The sequence below is a fragment of the Ovis aries genome, chromosome 13 (assembly GCF_016772045.2).
Source record: "Ovis aries strain OAR_USU_Benz2616 breed Rambouillet chromosome 13, ARS-UI_Ramb_v3.0, whole genome shotgun sequence".
Taxonomy (NCBI): Eukaryota; Metazoa; Chordata; class Mammalia; order Artiodactyla; family Bovidae; genus Ovis; species Ovis aries.
The window spans coordinates 44,366,306-44,370,744 of NC_056066.1; the positions used below are offsets into that span (position 1 = coordinate 44,366,306).

Genomic DNA, 4,439 nt, shown 5'->3' on the forward strand with positions numbered 1-4,439 from the left:
AGGCAAGAATACTGGAGTGGGTTGCCATTTCCTTCTCCAGGGAATCTTCCCAACCCAGGGATCAAACCTAGGTCTTCTGCATTGCAGGCAGATTCTTTACCATCTGAGCCACCAAGGATTAGTGTTGAATCCCATGTAGTTAATTAATAACACTGTGTTATTGATTCTTTCAGTGAGGTAAGGAATATGGTTTTATAAAGGAAAGAAATGAAATACGAATTTCAACCATATTTGTTATTTTCATTTTACTAGAGGAACAAAAGACTGTTTTGCAAAATTGTCATTACAAGTTACATTTAATGAAATTTTCACTAAAGTTGACATAACTTGGTTGAAATTTTAATAGCTGTAGACAGTTTTTCTACAAAATATCTTCAAAACTTCTTTGAAAGGCCAATTTTCACTTTTTAAAAAGCTGAAACATTCCTTTTGGGGGAGAAATGGAAAACATTGTCAGTCTTCATATATTAAAACCTGGGCTTGACGTTATTTTTCCTCAGAGCAGATCAGTCAGATTTCTGCTGCAAGGCCTGCTCTTGGCCTGGGAGCCCAGCCTCCAAGGAGCCCCGCTCACTGACGGCATGCAGACCTGAGCTGAGCTCTGCACCCTTCCAGTCCCACCGGGAGCCTGGGGTCCTCGTGCCCGGGACCTCACAGACCACCCTCTCCCCCACTCCTACTGGAGCAGCCCTCAGCTTCTGTTCCAAGAGAACCTTGTTTTGCTCCCCAGAACACTCACAGACACACACACACAGAGCACAGGCACATGCGCACACAGGAGCATGCACACATGCACACAGGCACAGACACAGGCAGAGGCACGTGTGCACACACTTGCAGCCACATGGACACACATGTGTACACCCCCACGCAGAGGCATGCACTCAGGCACATGCAGCTAAGACTGCTCAGGGCACTTCTCCCACATCCAAGGGAGCTATGTGATGGGCTCTCGGAGTTGGAATTCAGAATTAGTATCAATACAGAAATAATGTGGTGAGTGATCAGTTCTGTAAAACCATTTGGACTTCGCTGCTTTGAACAGTTAGAGTACTTTAGTGAGCAGTTTGTCATTGTATGAGCCTTGGAACTCGTAGTGACAAGGCTAAGGACTTGGCAGCATGGTGGCCATCCATGTTCTTCTAAGAGCAGAGCTCTCAGTGTAGAAAGCCCCTCAGGTACTGAGGGCTTTAAAGGCTCAGATTCTGCTGCAGGATGCATTAGAGTACCCAGTCCTCTTTAAGGGAGGGGATAGGTGAGAAGTGGGTGGGAGTTTAGCTCACACCCCTTTAAATCCCTACTGCTGCCGTCCAGCTCAGCAGAGCTTCTCGGTTTCCAAGTGGGTCAGTCAGCCAGGTCACTTGGCCTCTCTGGCCCTTGTTTTCTCAACCTGAAATGGGAGCTATATGAAAATCCACCCAGCAGAATTGGAACGGTGAGAGCACACAGTCTATCTGGAAGGTCTTGGGAAGCTGAAATGCCCACAGGGAAGGAGACGGCTCCACCTCCGTGTGGCTGTGCACCTCCCCTGTCTCCTCTACAACGTCTTCTTGTGAAGAGCTGCAGAGGAAGAGCTGTCTGTTGGAACACCGTTTATAATGGACTCACAGGCCATGAAAACACTGAGCTGGATTCTCATGCCCTGCCCTTAGCTGGACTTCTGTGTCTGCAGGGAGATGTCTGGCTGACCTCAAAGAGCCCTTCAGTATTTGCAGAGGCTGTTAGTGCTCATGGTGACTGCAGCCATGAAATAAGAAGATGATCGCTTCTTGGCAGGAGAGCTATGAGAAACCTGGACAGTGTTAAAAAGCGGAGACATCACTTTGCCGACAAAGCTCAGTATAGTCAAGGCTGTGGTCTTTCCAGCAGTCATGTATGGATGTGAGAGCTGGATCATAAAGAAGGCAGAGCACCAAAGCATTGATGTGTTGGAACTTTGGTGTTGGAGAAGACTCTTGAGAGTCCCTTGGACAGCAAGGAGATCAAACCAGTCAACGTGAAAGGAAATCGACCCTAACTACTCATTGTAAGGACTAATGCTGAAGCTGAAGCTCCAATACTTTGGGCACTTGATGCCAATGGCAAACTCATCAGAAAAGACCCTGATGCTGGAAAATATTGAAGGTAGAAAGAGAAGAGGGCAACAGAGGATGAAATGGTTGGATGACATCACTGATTCAATGGACATGAACTTGGGCAAACTCCAGGAGATGGGGAGGGACAGGGAAGCCTGGTGGGCTGCAAGTCCATGGGGTCACAAAGAGTCTGACATGACTTGGAAACTGAACAACAACAACGTTAGTGCTGAGCTTCAGAGGCGATTGCTGTCATTTGATGAGAAGGTGGGCATGCCTGAATGCCCAAGTAGCTGAGACCAAGGCCTCCTGATGCACACTAACTACTTCTTCAGTTTAGGTTTCCCAGTCAAGACACTGTACCCATCGCAAGAGTTTGGTGGCTGATTAACAAGATCCCTGTGACGCCCTAAGGTGGGGTCCACTGCTCCATCCAAATCTTTGTGCTTTGCTAAGGCTTCTGGAGAACAGGCAATTGCAAACTGCAGTGAGGGCTTCTACAGGTGGCTTCCCCACTGGCCCCCAGGTCCTGTCACCCCAGGACTCTGTAGCCTGGAAGAGAAGCAGGCTCCCCTGAAGTTGGAATGCTCATGCTGCATTTCACACAATTTTGTATAGTAACAGTAACAATAACAGCCAGAATTTACTGATTATCTCTCATGGGCCAAGCCCTGCCTCTAATAAGTTCTTTGCAGGCAAGATGATTCATTGTTACCAACGCCCTGTAAGTTTTATTTACTGTATTTTTTACCTGCCTTTTACAGATGCGAAAGCTAAGACTGAAGTTTAGAGAAATAAAGCAACTTCCTATAAGTTGTATTTATAAATACAGATTCATGTGAATAAGATGCTTAGGTGACTTTATTTTTAAGACAAATGGTAAATTATTTGCCTAAAAGAGACTAATTTGAATTAATTACCTGTTCACGTGTTCCTTTTGTTTATTGTCTGCACGGAGATCTGAATTCCTTCGGTAGAGGTCCTGACTGAGGCAGTCAGCTCTTTGACCTGTATCCCATCCTGCAGAAAAGCAGGCAAGGGGTAGGGACAGGGGAAGGGGGTGTGGGGGTGTTGAGGGCAGGGGCTCACTTTGTACTTGGGGGCAGCCTCCCAGAGTTACACCCACCCACAGGCTTCCGGAAGCCAAAGGAGCAGAAGTCAGGAGGGAGATGGTGCCCCAGGAGCGCCAGGCCTCCTACCTCTTCTGTGGCTTCCCCCTCTCTCATCTTCTTCCTTCTTCCTCCCAGCAGAGACAGCTGTTGCTGAAATGAGTGAGAACTTGTAGACTGTTTCTGTATGACAATAAGGCAATGAGTGTTAAACTCTTAAGTAAAACAGGTTCACACCCTTTGAATCAGAATTTCCACCTCATTCTGCTTCAGAAAACAAAACAGGCAAAGAAATACATTCAGACGTGTTCGTTCATCATGACCCTGCTTATACAAGTACAGAATATTAAAATATGAAAAGTGGCTTAATACAGCACAAACCTGTCATTCTGCAGTCCCGTGGGTTCAGAGTCTGTCACCACTCTTACTGTCTTAAACTCAAGGTGGCTCCTCTCTGGAGGCTGGGGGACCACCTGTATCCTTGCCTTGTACATTTTCTCAAGGTCACCACGTTCGGCAGCTCACGGCCGCTTCCTCTGTCTTCAGAACTGGCCTCTCTTCATCTGCCTTCATTCACTTTTTTTTTTTTTTTTCTTTTTGGCTGCATCCAGCAGTATGTGGAACTTTCATTTCCTGGCCAGGGATTGAACCTGGGCCCTCTGCAGTGGAAACGTAGAGGCTTAACCACTGGGCCATGGGGAAAGTCCCCCTTCATTCACTTTTATCTGGACACAGTTGGGAAAAAGTCTCTTACTTTTAGGACTCATGTGATTATCTCAGTGCTGACTCAGATAATCAGGGTAATCTCCCATTTCAGGTTCACCTCTGCAAGTTCCATTGGTTAGGAAGTAGGTATTTGGGGGAACCAACATGTTGCTTTACAGACAGACATGGTCTTTTATTGAGTGAGTTCACTTTGTTATGCTGTTGATAGTTGGAATTAGTTCTTACAATGGTTTTATAATTCCCATGCTTTTCCGAAGCTTAAAAAAAAAAAAAATTGGTCTCCTTTCCTAATTGGTGTTGAAGTGAATTAATTCTCCTTTACCTTTCTACCAGTTATAACACAAGTCATCATCACCGCCATCATCACTGTCACCATCATAATCCCTTTATTTCTTGACAATAAACAGATTCTACTGTGCCTGTTCATGACTTTATTGCTCACTCCTGGCCCTTCCATCCTATCTTTCCTGTGAGTTGTTTTTTCCCTATTGAAGAATATGCTTTATTTTTTTATAAGGAGCTGTAGGTA

The 4,439-nt window shown here is 45.8% G+C and overlaps 1 long non-coding RNA gene across 1 annotated transcript; it reads right to left on the reverse strand.

Annotated features, from left to right (window-relative positions):
* Positions 1-240: 240 nt before the first annotated feature.
* Positions 241-3,458, reverse strand: LOC114117507 (uncharacterized). Its single transcript, XR_003591140.3, has 3 exons — positions 3,275-3,458; positions 2,996-3,095; positions 241-426 (listed from the first exon to the last, which is right to left on the reverse strand). It is a non-coding gene; the product is annotated as an uncharacterized LOC114117507 (long non-coding RNA).
* Between the last annotated feature and the right edge of the window lie 981 nt (positions 3,459-4,439).